We start from the raw sequence: 16,018 nt of genomic DNA, 5'->3' as shown, positions 1-16,018 counted from the left end.
TACAAAGTTCATGATTTATCTCAGTTTTTTATACTGGAAATTAGAGGAAGTGATATTTTTGAGATTTGGTGGATTTTATTTAAATGACACGACCCACTGGTTTAGTTTTTTTTGTCAAAGATATTAAGTGACTGGTTTAGTTTGCATGTTTGTTGTTTGCTAGCAGGGCTACTAAAAAAGAAATCGGTGGAGCTTGGCCACTCACAGAAGTGATTCGTTTTTGGATTTATTCTGGAAATGGCCCTGAAATTATAAGATTGCAAGATATGGCAAAATCTCACATGCGTACCATTTTAATGTGGTCAGCAAAACATCTGGAAAGAAAAACATCTGGGCCTACATCTCCTTCTTGATCCAAAGACTCAGTTCTCGTGTGGAGAAAATGTTCAGCCTCTGGTCACCTCATATTATGTAACTCATGTCTGATTGGTTGCAACACTGTTGCCAGTCTGCCAGTCTGTACCGTGCAGTTTTGCTGAATAGGCATTAGTGAGGCACCCAGCAGGGAAACAATGTCACAGTGATTCTGCATGTTTTTCTTGTGTGATGATATTAGCAAGGCTGCCAGAGCTAGCACAAGCTGAAATTTCTCACTCGGTAAAGGTCCTATAGGAAACTGTATGTTATTTAAATGAAAGGTTTTCTGTAAACAAATGCAGCTTCAGAAGAAAGCCTAAAGGAAAATGCACTGAGTTATATCTTCTTATAGAAGTAGTTCTAATCATGCTCGTCCAAACTCTGCAAGATGTTTGCATTGTTGTCGTGGGGGTGGAAAGATTTTTAGTGCCACTTTAAAAGAAAAGGAAGATGTGTCCTGAAATGAACTTGAAGTGCTTTTTGTTTTTAATGCAAACTGATTTGTCATTAACCGAAGCCTGGGCCTTTCTCTTCACACATCACTGCTAAATGAAAACCTGAGCTTGTCTTGATGCATCATCCAGGTAAGGAAATCCCAAATGGTGACGAAATGTTTCTCCCACTGAAAACCCCGTGTTCACATGAACACAATCAACGTTTTGGAGAAACCCAAGCTTGCATCACTCACGATGTAAGTCAAACACCAGCTGTGAAGTTAGTGTTGCAGTGTAGAAACCTGATGCCCTCAAGCAGAATGAGGAGCAGTTGAAGACATGCGATAAAGTCAGGTGTGTTCTATTTAAATTAAAGTGTGGAGGCTTACAGGTATCAAACTGCAGCTGTGACAGCCTTCACTGTCTGCAGAGATAGGAAGTTCCTGATAGGAATTTCTGTGTAGGTCAGTTAAGTTCTTCTACACCAAAGTATGTGAACATTTCTCTTTAGATACAGCATCATGCAGAAACTGTCCATAATGTTATTAAATGCTGTTCAGGATAAGGATTTGCCTGTATGGAAAAAATGTTCGATATAGTAAAAGAATATATCCACTTAACCACTTTAGCTGCCTGACTTCAGAAGAAAGCATGCAAAGGAAACATGCCAACACTGTTTCAGCACACTGTGTTCTTCGTTTGTTCTGCAGCAGGTTTTTCTTATCTTTAAATCTGCTTATCTATGTTGCTCTTCAGGTCCAGGACAAATAAAAGGCCTAATAAGGAAGGTAGGATAAAGTTTTATCCCTCTGATGCCAGAGAAAAGACCCAGATTTTCCCAGTCCCAGCAGTTATCGATGTGCAAGCTGGCCTTGTCAGCATGACCAGACCTGCTTCACTCATACTAAATATTGATTTTATGTGTCAAATTGTGTGTAAGAGGTTAAACTGAGGGCCAGTGTCCCATTTTTTTAATCATGAAAAAAAAAAAAAAAACAGTTTTCTTTTAGGTAAAACTTGTTTCTGTAGGTCAATCAAATCCCTCATTATGTGGAGGCGCAAACAGAGACAAGTCCCATATTTTGGCTCTATAAGACACTTTTCTAAATGGTAAATGGCCTGTATTTGTATAGCGCTTTACTAGTCCCTAAGGACCCCAAAGCGCTTTACACATGCAGTCATCCACCCATTCACACACACACATTCACACACTGGTGATGGCAAGCTACATTGTAGCCACAGCCACCCTGGGGCGCACTGACAGAGGCGAGGCTGCCGGACACTGGCGCCACCAGGCCCTCTGACCACCACCAGTAGGCAACGAGTGAAGTGTCTTGCCCAAGGACACAACGACCGAGACTGTCCAAGCTGGGGCTCGAACTGGCAACCTTCCAATTACAAGGCGAAGGTGAGTGATTGTGAAAGCAGCATAGGTGCCTGCAGGTTAACCTGTCATCACCTTTTGCTGCATATGCAATGCTCAAGGTTGAACATTACAAATTCACAAGCTACACTGACTTTGGTGGGATGGGATGAAATTGACCATAAATGAAATCAACAATAAGCCACCTTAAAGATGGAACTTTAAATAACACTTTGAATCTGAAATTTTTTAAAAATAATTTTGTTTTTTGTAAGTCCTACTAGAATTTTCTTTAGAAAATATACAAAAAATTAAATGCTAATAAGGAATAAAAGAGATGCTTCCATGTATTATTATTGTTCACACAGACATACTTTTGTATTTAATGGTAATTTACAGGTTGGGAGATGAGGTCAGGCCAGAGTCTCTGTGCACTATGATGTTTGCAGATGACACTGTGATCTGTAGTGAGAGTCTGGAGAGGTGAAGGAATACTCTGGAGAGAAAAGGGAATGAAACAGATGGAAAGGTGAACATGCAAAGAGCAGAGGTAGAGAAGGATGAGCTATATTGGGTGAACCATCCAAAACAGCAGACAGTGCACAAGAGAAGTCAAGAGGAAGCAGGGTAGAGATGAGCATCATTTTTGGGACAGAAGGATAGCAGCAAGAGTGAAAGGTTTACAAGGAGGAAAAGAGGAAGATCCATGGATATAGTAAAGGAGAACATGCAGAGGTCTGCTGTGGTGCCCTGTAGAAGGAGCAGCCATCCATGCTCATAAAGAAGACACACACGTGTGTTTATGAGGTTTTCCAAAGTCCTAAATGTTTAAATTTCAAGATTAGTCAAACCATGTTAAGATGTCAAATGAACATCTTTTTTTGAAAATGCGACACTCCATCTGATATGAGATTAAACCATATAAAAACTCTTCTGTCGAGATGGAAACTTAATGAGGTGAAATAGAGAAGCTGAGCTCTGAAGTCTACTCACGCTGAGCCGCAATTACAGCTCCAGGCTGCAAAATCAGGTAAATGATGAACTCAGCAAAACAGAAACACATGAAAGCTGACTGGACTAAAACTTCAGCTAAAGTTTGTGGAACATGTAAATTGTTTCGGTGTTATTTCAGCTGATGTCTGTGACCTTAAAATCCATTCCTCTGTCCTCCTCGAGGGTCAGCGGCATGACTGGGAGCCATGTGGCCTCACCTACACGGTGCAGATGTGGATTTTATGGTGTGACATGTTGTGAACAGTCATGTGAAGTTGTTCACGAGAATGACCAATTTCCTCACTTTACACTTACAGTTACAGTGATCCGCTTTGACATTATATCCACTATTAATGCCTCACTAAACAGTGTCTTTATATCTGTGGCTTAGATACTAGAGTTAATACAAAAGTGTCACTAACAGAGACAAATCCAGGGGAATTTGCACTTCACGTGCCTTATTGTGAATAAATCTTGATACTGGGACTCCATGAGAAAACAATGGGAATGTGTCTTGAGGTAGAATCACTTGTTCTCATCCTTTCTGCAATAAAAATCTGGTTACATTAAACTAAAGAAATGTACAAGTTCAACTTCTTTTTCTTTCCAGAAGTGAGGCACACTCAGTTATTATCATACTGAATTTCATTGAAGACTAAAACAACCATCTAATCTGGATTTCAATGGTTAGTGAACTAAAGCTGCATGCATGCTGAGACAAACCTTTAGAAAAATCCAGATCGCTAACTAATCAGTTTACTTATCTGTCCAGATTATTTAGAAATGCACACGGGGAAGTTTGCTCATGGTTATTTGCCAGAAACTCTGTGCTGCACACAGGTCAAACAGTTGTTTATATTTCATTACGCTGTCAGACTGTGCCCGCGGACTCAGAAACATCTTTTCAGTAGATAGATTTTAAGTTGTGCTGTAAGTGTCACACTTGTAACTGTTGTGAAAAATTATTAAAACGAGTTTGTACAGTACAATACAACTTTTATTTATATAGCACATTAAAAAAAACAACAACGGTACACCAAAGTTACAATAGAAACAGGGAAATTAAGACATGATTAAATAAAAGACCATTAACCAAGTACCACATATGTCAGCAGGTTGAAGGCACTAATTATACAGGAATAAAAGGAAATATGAGAACAAACTTAGTAAGAACAGATAGATATAACTAAAAGATAAGTACATAGATAAAAATGGAGCAAATTCTAAAATAGGATGGAAAAAAAAACAGATGGAAAATCTAGGGTAAATAAGTGAGTTTTTAAATGAGATTTAAAAGAGAGAATGGAGTCTGATGCCCGAATAGCAATGGGAAGGTTGTTCCACAGGTTAGGTGCAACCAGGGCAAAAGCACGGTCACCCCTGGATTTAAGTCTAGATCTATGCTGAACCAAGAGTAATTGGTTCAGCCCAGGGACATAAGGACTAAGGAGATCGACAAGATAGCTAGGGGCTAAATTATTTATACGATATTTACGTACGATATTTGATGGGTAATGCAAATCAGCGAGAACGGGGGTGATAGAGGCATGCTTTCTAGCACCAGTCAGAAGATGAGCCGCAAGCATTTTGGAAAAACTAAAGTCTATGAAGGAGAGCAGAGTGAAGAGCAAAGTAGAGACAATTACAGTATTCCAATCTAGAGGTCACACAAGGATGAATGAGCTTTTCAAGATCTTTATGAGGAGCATAGTGCTTAGCTATAAGACAGCTTGAGGTGTGTCGGACACACATTCCACATGCATGTACGGAGCTGTAAAGCTGGAACATTATCCATGTGAAAACTGAGTCATGTGCTCAGACTTTAAAGGACTCTGTGAACACAGTGGAGATTAACTACCTGGTAGAAACTGGACTTCAGAGCAGCTGACTGAGATTATTTGTCTCTCTCTGATTGATAATAATTATACAAAATAACAAAATCTGCCTGCACTGCTGCGTGATGCTGTACGCTCAGAAAGTTGAAAAAAAAATGAAGGTCAATGTCAGCAGAGTGAGTGAGGATGATGGTGATTATTCAGGTTAGAAAGTCCAAACATGCATTCAGCTGAGGTGTTAAAAAATGTAAAAAACCAGTAAAAACCTAGATGATTTTATCACGTACTCTCACCCACATAAAACTGACTGAACCACCTAAATGACAGACTTCTGGTTGTGTATTAAGACAGAATTACATAACAGGGGATCACATGACCTGTTTCTGTTTGGAGTTTCAAGCCTGTGTGTCAAGGCTCTGTGGATTGGTTGCTTTAGCTGTTTCCAGCAAAGATAAGATGACGCGATAAGCGGGAATGGGAACTAGAAGGCAGATATCTGGTCTGTGCTGGAAATAAATGTCTAAATTCTAGAAATGTCTGTACAGTGTCTGATCCTCGTGTTTGAACTAGTCATATCGGCCTGTGATAGATGTGCACATTTTTCACTCCATATTTCAGCGAGGTCAGCCCTGAACTTCTCTCTTAATCTCTCCTTAATCTGTTACAGCACTCATTTAAATTTTTATATAAGAAATGTTTGTGACATGTAATAACACATAAATATACATAATCAAACTTAAATAAAATAAAAAAAAAACAAGAGAAATAGTCAGCTCATGCATAAATAAATAATTTAGTCTGACGTTTACCTGTAAATAAATAATCTGTAAGTAAAGAGAAAAACAGGAGATCTGTTGAGTTAAAAGGTTCAAACTAAAGAGGAGAAAGTGTAACGTGAACAGCAGTTAATCAATAGCCAGATTTACGGTTACGGTCCTTTGCTTTGAGTACACTGAGGCTGAGGGGGAAGAGTGGCAGATGTCTTTCACGCCACCATGAGCTACAAAGTTTTTATTCACTTTTTATTTGGGTTATCAAACAAACCAAAATAAAATACAGTTTTCTATGTTGTTATTGTCCAGCTGACCCTCATTCACAGCTTCCAGCCGATTTCTCAGACTTTTTATCTGACTTTATACTGTGTATACAGGGAGTGCAAAATTATTAGGCAAGTTGTATTTTTGAGGAATAATTTTATTATTGAACAACAACCATGTTCTCAATGAACCCAAAAAACTCATTAATATCAAAGCTGAATGTTTTTGGAAGTAGTTTTTAGTTTGTTTTTAGTTTGAGCTATTTTAGGGGGATATCTGTGTGTGCAGGTGACTATTACTGTGCATAATTATTAGGCAACTTAACAAAAAACAAATATATACCCATTTCAATTATTTATTTTTACCAGTGAAACCAATATAACATCTCCACATTCACAAATATACATTTCTGACATTCAAAAACAAAACAAAAACAAATCAGCGACCAATATAGCCACCTTTCTTTGCAAGGACACTCAAAAGCCTGCCATCCATGGATTCTGTCAGTGTTTTGATCTGTTCACCATCAACATTGCGTGCAGCAGCAACCACAGCCTCCCAGACACTGTTCAGAGAGGTGTACTGTTTTCCCTCCTTGTAAATCTCACATTTGATGATGGACCACAGGTTCTCAATGGGGTTCAGATCAGGTGAACAAGGAGGCCATGTCATTAGTTTTTCTTCTTTTATACCCTTTCTTGCCAGCCACGCTGTGGAGTACTTGGACGCGTGTGATGGAGCATTGTCCTGCATGAAAATCATGTTTTTCTTGAAGGATGCAGACTTCTTCCTGTACCACTGCTTGAAGAAGGTGTCTTCCAGAAACTGGCAGTAGGACTGGGAGTTGAGCTTGACTCCATCCTCAACCCGAAAAGGCCCCACAAGCTCATCTTTGATGATACCAGCCCAAACCAGTACTCCACCTCCACCTTGCTGGCATCTGAGTCGGACTGGAGCTCTCTGCCCTTTACCAATCCAGCCACGGGCCCATCCATCTGGCCCATCAAGACTCACTCTCATTTCATCAGTCCATAAAACCTTAGAAAAACCAGTCTTGAGATATTTCTTGGCCCAGTCTTGACGTTTCAGCTTGTGTGTCTTGTTCAGTGGTGGTCGCCTTTCAGCCTTTCTTACCTTGGCCATGTCTCTGAGTATTGCACACCTTGTGCTTTTGGGCACTCCAGTGATGTTGCAACTCTGAAATATGGCCAAACTGGTGGCAAGTGGCATCTTGGCAGCTGCACGCTTGACTTTTCTCAGTTCATGGGCAGTTATTTTGCGCCTTGGTTTTTCCACACGCTTCGTGCGACCCTGTTGACTATTTTGAATGAAACGCTTGATTGTTCGATGATCACGCTTCAGAAGCTTTGCAATTTTGAGACTGCTGCCTCCCTCTGCAAGATATCTCACTATTTTTGACTTTTCTGAGCCTGTCAAGTCCTTCTTTTGACCCATTTTGCCAAAGGAAAGGACGTTGCCTAATAATTATGCACACCTGATATAGGGTGTTGATGTCATTAGACCACACCCCTTCTCATTACAGAGATGCACATCACCTAATATGCTTAATTGGTAGTAGGCTTTCGAGCCTATACAGCTTGGAGTAAGACAACATGCATGAAGAGGATGATGTGGACAAAATACTCATTTGCCTAATAATTCTGCACTCCCTGTACTGGGTAACACTGAGGTTCCCTGGATGCTATGCTGCTAATAAAAAGGTAATTCAGAGGGTAATAAATGCAGCACAAAAGGTCATTGACTCTTCCTTCCCTAAAAGAGATTGTAAAAGCAAGCTATCTCTCAAGAGCCTTAAATATCTCTAAAGATTAACTACAGTAGGTTGAAGCAGTAACAATGTTGTATTAGCTCATCCAGGATTGGTGACTTTACCTGTACAGAGACTCATCAGCACAGTGATTTGTTGTAATTAAACAGTTTTTTTTATTTATTATCAAGAAAAGCATAAAAAACATAACAAAGCAGACTAACAAGAAAGAAAGAAAAAACAAACAAAGGGAATATATTAAAGTCATTATATACCTGTGCAAATACACATATGGGGTAAAGAGGAGAAAAAAAAGAGAAAAAAAAAGAAAAATATTTTTGTTCATTTATCCACAGATTTAGAAAAAGATAAACTCCAAGAGTGAATTGTTGTCCTTTACGCTTACTTCCTATTTACCTGAGAACATCTTAAGCGCAACCTCCCCCCCTCAACAGTTGGGTCAAATCATTTGGCAAATAAGAAAGCAAAGGGGACCAAACATTGAGAAAGAGACCCTCATTTCCTCCTAAAACAGCAGCAGTTCTTTCGTGAGGAAAAACTTTAAATAATTCTCTGTACCACAAAGTCACACAGGGAGGTTTATCCTTAACCCAGCTAATGAGAATACATTTCCTAGCTACCAGCAATAGTTTGTCACATAATTTGCGCTGCGAGTGATTTAATGTTACTTCTTTTTAGGGTAGGCCAAGAAGAAAATATAGTAAATATATTATATATATATAGTAAATAATATTACTTAATTCTTGAGATATGGAGCTCCAAAATATTTTGATTAATTTACATTCCCAAAAGTAATGAAAAAAAGTGCCAGTGCGCAGTGATTCGTGAACCTGTAGACCTGCTTCTGTAAAAACAGCTGATTTAATATCCCAAGTTGAGACCCTGGAATCACAGCTAAGCAAGCTGATCTCTAAATCTGAAACTTTGTGTCAAAGATTGGTGCCTCCCTCTCATTCCATCTGGAGCCAGTACTCACTGTTCTTCATTCCCCACAGGTGCACGCTGTCCAGCACTCCCTCACCCTTCAGAGAGTCTATTGTCCTCAAAGATATTGCCCTCCCACAAAGGAAAGAGACACAGGGCGGACAGATTGGTCATGGTGCCTCTGATATAAGCTACAGTATCAGCAAAAAGATTAATAGAGTGCTCAGAGACAGCAACAGCAGGGAAGGAATAATCCAAGGAGTTCTGAAGCTACGCACTATAAAATAAATGCAGCAGGGTGGGAACATTTATAATCTTGAAATAGGAGAGACTTGGGAAAACAAACTCCTCAAGACCCTGGACATTCACACACTACAGGGAGTGCAGAATTATTAGGCAAATGAGTATTTTGTCCACATCATCCTCTTCATGCATGTTGTCTTACTCCAAGCTGTATAGGCTCGAAAGCCTACTACCAATTAAGCATATTAGGTGATGTGCATCTCTGTAATGAGAAGGGGTGTGGTCTAATGACATCAACACCCTATATCAGGTGTGCATAATTATTAGGCAACGTCCTTTCCTTTGGCAAAATGGGTCAAAAGAAGGACTTGACAGGCTCAGAAAAGTCAAAAATAGTGAGATATCTTGCAGAGGGATGCAGCAGTCTCAAAATTGCAAAGCTTCTGAAGCGTGATCATCGAACAATCAAGCGTTTCATTCAAAATAGTCAACAGGGTCGCAAGAAGCGTGTGGAAAAACTAAGGCGCAAAATAACTGCCCATGAACTGAGAAAAGTCAAGCGTGCAGCTGCCAAGATGCCACTTGCCACCAGTTTGGCCATATTTCAGAGCTGCAACATCACTGGAGTGCCCAAAAGCACAAGGTGTGCAATACTCAGAGACATGGCCAAGGTAAGAAAGGCTGAAAGACGACCACCACTGAACAAGACACACAAGCTGAAACGTCAAGACTGGGCCAAGAAATATCTCAAGACTGGTTTTTCTAAGGTTTTATGGACTGATGAAATGAGAGTGAGTCTTGATGGGCCAGATGGATGGGCCCGTGGCTGGATTGGTAAAGGGCAGAGAGCTCCAGTCCGACTCAGACGCCAGCAAGGTGGAGGTGGAGTACTGGTTTGGGCTGGTATCATCAAAGATGAGCTTGTGGGGCCTTTTCGGGTTGAGGATGGAGTCAAGCTCAACTCCCAGTCCTACTGCCAGTTTCTGGAAGACACCTTCTTCAAGCAGTGGTACAGGAAGAAGTCTGCATCCTTCAAGAAAAACATGATTTTCATGCAGGACAATGCTCCATCACACGCGTCCAAGTACTCCACAGCGTGGCTGGCAAGAAAGGGTATAAAAGAAGAAAAACTAATGACATGGCCTCCTTGTTCACCTGATCTGGACCCCATTGAGAACCTGTGGTCCATCATCAAATGTGAGATTTACAAGGAGGGAAAACAGTACACCTCTCTGAACAGTGTCTGGGAGGCTGTGGTTGCTGCTGCACGCAATGTTGATGGTGAACAGATCAAAACACTGACAGAATCCATGGATGGCAGGCTTTTGAGTGTCCTTGCAAAGAAAGGTGGCTATATTGGTCGCTGATTTGTTTTTGTTTTGTTTTTGAATGTCAGAAATGTATATTTGTGAATGTGGAGATGTTATATTGGTGTCACTGGTAAAAATAAATAATTGAAATGGGTATATATTTGTTTTTTGTTAAGTTGCCTAATAATTATGCACAGTAATAGTCACCTGCACACACAGATATCCCCCTAAAATAGCTCAAACTAAAAACAAACTAAAAACTACTTCCAAAAACATTCAGCTTTGATATTAATGAGTTTTTTGGGTTCATTGAGAACATGGTTGTTGTTCAATAATAAAATTATTCCTCAAAAATACAACTTGCCTAATAATTCTGCACTCCCTGTATGTCAAACCATTTCCAACAGAGAGATTCAACTAAACTTTGCTGCAAATGTTAAGAGCTCTGAGAGAAAAGGAAAAAAAAAGGGGGAGGGAGATGCAACCACATGTGATTCATGCCCATAACTCTACTAGACATGAAGCAGCTGGATGTTGGTCTTTGTTTAATTTACCTGTGGATGTATTTGGTCTGGTTACTGTCAGCTCTCTCAAGGGTCATTCAGGGAAGTGAGATACATAGATGAAGGAAACTAACGCATTTAGGAATAGTCAACAGTCAAGTTCCTGTGGAAAGAAATTCGACAGCTGTCATTTGAGAAGTTTTTTTTTTTTAACTAGGTCAGTGTCATGCTGCAAGATGGCCCTGGGTAATCCTGAGATCCTTCTGGGAAAAAACCATGTTGTGAAGGAAAAGGATTGATGTGTATAAAGTAGCTCCAGAAGTAAGAGGATTAAAGTGAAAGCACTATGCCACAGCCTCCTCCTGTTAGACACTGACACAATACTAAGACTCACCTCAGAAGCCTCACAAACTACCATCAGAGACAAAGAAGCATTCGTATCACATTTGGCTTCGTGAGATGATGGAGAGCTAAGAAGAGCCAAATGTTGAGATATCGAGCAGTGGGCCTTTAGAGCATACCTGCGAGATAACCAGAGAGCTTTCATCCTATACTAAACAAAGACATAATGTACCCACTGTAAAGATAATAGCTGATGAAGATGAGGCAGAAGAGGAGTACGTACCTACTGTTCCAGACCTGGTAACAGCTGAACAGGATCATGTGCACCAGACTGATTATGAGATAAAAAAAAAACACTGTTGAAGCTAATGTTTGAGGGTGAGGTTTGTAAATGTTTCTCTTCTGTTGCTGATGCTTGTCACATGCTCTTCCAAACTGAGAACTTAAACAGTTAATAAAGAGTAGCCTCCCACTCATCCTACTGCTAATTAATGCAACCAGCCTAACAGTCAAACTGTTCTGCACTCCCCTCAGCTATCAGACACTCTGACTGCTCTCAAAGGCATTTCCCTGCTATAGAGGTCAAGATCCAGGGTGGAAAAACTGTAACACAGACTTAAAGTAAAATCCTGTTTATTTTTTTTTGCAAAGGACCAAAGCCCCACTCAGGTTACCCAGCAGATCATTCCCAATCGTCATTAGGAAAGGCACATGGGGTATAATATTTGCCAAGTTAAATATGTGAATCATCAAGAATGGTCATAAACCAAAATTCTGAGCAAACCCATCCGTCTTCTTTGCCATTTATGCTCTCCAGGGTTGTGGTTAGGTCTATCCCCCAGATTTTAGCAGACTGAAATCAGCAAAGACACCATCAACACTTCGATGGCTCATCAAATGAACACCTGTCACAGTTACCCTCTTCTGATTACCTGTTGAGATCTTCAGGTCTGGATCAAAGCGGCGGACAGGCCAACCACTGCAGTCGTTGAGGCTGCGGCTCTAACACGAACACCAACATCATTCAGTGTTTTAGCAGTGTTCATGAGTTTACAGAGAAACTGCTCCTTGACACTGAAAGAATGATCACAGTTCACGTGTAATTTGGTGTTTAAGTGACTGGAGATTAAATTTTCGTTAAACCATTTGGCTTGCCCTCGTGCACTTACAGGCATCAAATTCCATTACCTTTCTTGAGCTGCTCCTTTACTTTTTTACTTATTGGCCTTACACAAGTGGAAAGTGAGTTTCTAGTCACGAGATGCAGCCTTCAGTTTCCTTTATGCACACGCACATGATCTGGTTTACAGTTTCCCCAAAAGTAGATGCTTTACTTTGTAACTTAAAGAATTTGGTCCAGATATGGCCTAAGACTGTTCATCATTTCATCTCTCGGTGATCTTGGCTTACTCACAAGAGTAGGTTTAAATATTTGGCCAAATAGAAGGCACGTTTTAAAACCAACACCTCTGCTCAGATACCTGCCATAATCAAGAGCAGTGGCGACCTCTGGAGGACACCACTGCAAATTACAACAACAAACCTCACGTTTATGTCAAGCTGATGATTATTATTTTTAATACTTCACTCTTCATCATCACTCATCTACTAACTTCATCTTGATTATGTTTGATAATAAAAAATAAGATTTCCTTGAGTTTTTAGTGTTTAAAGTAGAATTAGACCTGCTGTGATATATAGCGTGGAGACAGTGGCACTGACAAAAAGACAAGAAGCAGAGTAAAAGATGTTAACGTTTTTATTAGTGACCAGGAGAGACATGATTATTGTTACAGCTCAGGTTGAGTGGTTTGAAGATAAAGCCAGAGAGACTGAGATGGTTTGCACATGTGCAGTGGACGGATAGTGGATATATTGGACAAAGGATGCTGAAGATGAAGCCGGCAGGTAGCAGGAAAAGAGGAAGACTACAGACAAAATTCATGGCTGTAGCGAAGGGAAGGCATGCAGAGAGATGGTTGTTATAGAAGAGGATAATAGGGATAGGGTGATATTGTGACCCCTGAAGGGAGCAGCCAAAACAGCGAGAAAAAGGCAAAGAGTGTTCCTTCAGTGAGAGGCAGGTGTTTTTAAATTTTTTAAACTTAAAAGTTTAAAACCAGATTTTCCTTCAATTGTGAAATTGTGTAACCACTAGATGGAGTGAGAGGTTAGTGTGAAACATACAGTAAGCGCCGTGAAGGCCTCTCACTGTAATCTGCTATAACGCTGTTAAGTTGTTAACTTGTTAGTCGTTGAATTTGTTATTTTGGGATGTTTTTGATGAAAAGAATAAAATTCTCTATCCAAAATGTTTATCTGACAGCGATACACAGCTGTCGTATGGATGGATGTCCCGTAGAGATTTGGACACCTTGTTTTTAAAGCGATAGTTGTCTCTGCTAATAATATTACACTCAACAGTATTATTCTCTTCTTTTGCTGAAGCTTCCCTCTTTAATCAGCTGTGGTCTACAGTAACAGAATAAATGACCAAAAGTCAGGATCTAAATAGAAAACATTTGTGTGCAAGTATGTATGTGTGTGAAATGCTACATTAAAAAAACTGCATTCTTTCAATTGAAATTATTATTTTGTTTTGCAATATTCATTAAAACTTTGGGAACCTCTTGAAGTTCTTCTCAGTTGGCCCTCTATTTCTGTTTCTCTTTCTGTGGGTATATGTGCCCTTTATCGCTCATGGTGTCAGGGCACCTGTTCTTGCACGCTTTCACGCTGTCTGATCTTGGTCTACTTTGCATGCTGTGGGGTTTCTTCACCCTCAAAGTGGAAACAAAGGGCGGGGGAAGACATGTGCAACATGTGATGGAAACACAAACCTTATTCCGGGTCAAAGAAATGGATCAACAAAGAGAAGGGTGGACAAAAAGGAAAAGAGGAGTTGCATGAAGCAGAGAACCTTCCGAGCGGTCCACAACAAAACAGCATCATGTTAATGTTGTTTTTTCTTCCTTCCTTCAAACCTCCTCTTTTTTTGTCTCTCCGGTCTCTTGTTGCTTCTCTGTCTTTAACGCCCCATCTGTTTGCTTCTCCTCTTCCTTCCTCTTTCTCTCTTTTTCTTCATACATTGTGACTCATATGTACTTTTTCCCCCTTCTTCCCCTCTTTTCTTCTTCTGCCGGCCTCTTGAAACTCACGCTCAGTAATCTCTGTCGCCCAGTTTTCCTAAGTTTTGGTATGAAAACATACATGTCTTGGTCTTGTCAGCATAGCAAGGTCACATTCTTTCATATAAGTAAGTGAGAGTTAAATAAGATACACAGCAGCTCAGAATCTTTAGCATGTAATCAGTGTCGGGAAGGTTACTTTTAAAATGTATTCCACTACAGATTACAGAATACATGCCCCAAAATGTATTTTGAAATGTATTCCATTATGTTACTGAGAGTAACGTAATCTGAATACTTTGGATTACTTAATAAATATCACAGCAATGTACTATTGCTGTGTGATTTATTACTGTTACTGAAGGTTACTCGCCATACCACTACCAACTACATTTAATATAAAATGAATAAGTGGGGTGGACATTAGGTAAGGCTGCACTTTTTGCAGTGATCTCATGTAGAAAACTATTCTGCGCGTATATAAAACAGGTCTGCGACTCCGAAACTGTAATAAAGGGACCTCTGGCTAATATGTCAGGATCCGTAGCCAAAAACTAGCTTTACTTTGTTGTCTGGGTCAACTTTGCTAGCGAGAGACAGAGAGAGGCGTTGAAAGGCTGCTCCAACAGAACTTAGTGTTTCGGAGAAAAACACGAACACGGTGTGCAGTCGAGTCTTAATAGCTTACTTACAGCTGGGCTCGTCAGGCACTCTTCTTGGCTGCAGTGGTTATTATTATATTTACATGCTTCCAGCTCCTGTTTCTGTTCAGTGACAACTGATACTTTTCGACTCTCCTTTTTCTCCCTCCTCGTGCTCACAGGCACATAATGGGTATCTGGTCTTTAAGTGATGACGTGATGAATCCTGCTTCTGGGCCCAAACTACCCTGTGTTTAATAAGGCTTTTGTGTTTTTAACATGTTTTAATGCTTTGTATCTTGTTCTATATATTCTCAAAAAGCCCCTAAAAACAGTCAGTGATCACTCTTGCCCTCTACCGGTTTTTATTACCACTATTCATTTTAAAGCTCAGTTTTTAAAACCTTACGATGCAACTACAGCCCAATTTCTAAATGATAGAAATGTTTGATCCAAACATGAAAACTTCTCCAGCATCTCTCACTTCAGATGTAGCTCCTCACCCAAGAAGCCAAGAATGAACTTGGCCTAAATCTTCATCAAATCCCCCTAAAAGGTAAACATTCCAATACAAGCTGGTCCCCTATAGATGCAGCCCCCCCTTGCCAGCTACAACACTGGCTGGCAAGTTGAAGGGACCCTGTAGATTGATGTCCGTGTGACACCAGCCGGGTAAATACTACAGAGTAGTATTCAGATCTGCCCTGCAGATGCACCCTCTATCTTTCTTTATAAGATCTCCTTCATAATAATAAGAATATATACTTTTTTCAGTCAATTTTCATTCTTCAAAAGAAGACAAGTTGACAAAAGACATGTAATGGAGCACAGAGTTCAATCTTCCCAAGTGAAAGGTCTGTGAGAAAAAGTGTAGACCTACATACCGGTAATACTAATTTACACTCCTGCACATTTCCCCTTACATCAAAGAGAAGCATTAGACATCCATCTACCACAGGGCCAGAGTTTGACTGTAATAGCAGTTACTTCCTGGCCATCTCGTGCCATCCATTCACAGTAGGACCGTGCGTACTCGCCGTTACACTACCAAAGTCCTCCTCTTTGCAGGCGGGCATGGCACAGCCTCACAGAGATGCACCGACAATATCCATTCACCGC

This window comes from Copadichromis virginalis, linkage group LG3 (assembly GCF_057382275.1).
Source record: "Copadichromis virginalis isolate Kocher_CV1m ecotype Utaka linkage group LG3, C_Virginalis_male_GT1.1, whole genome shotgun sequence".
NCBI lineage: Eukaryota > Metazoa > Chordata > Actinopteri > Cichliformes > Cichlidae > Copadichromis > Copadichromis virginalis.
This window is presented reverse-complemented; position numbering follows the sequence as displayed.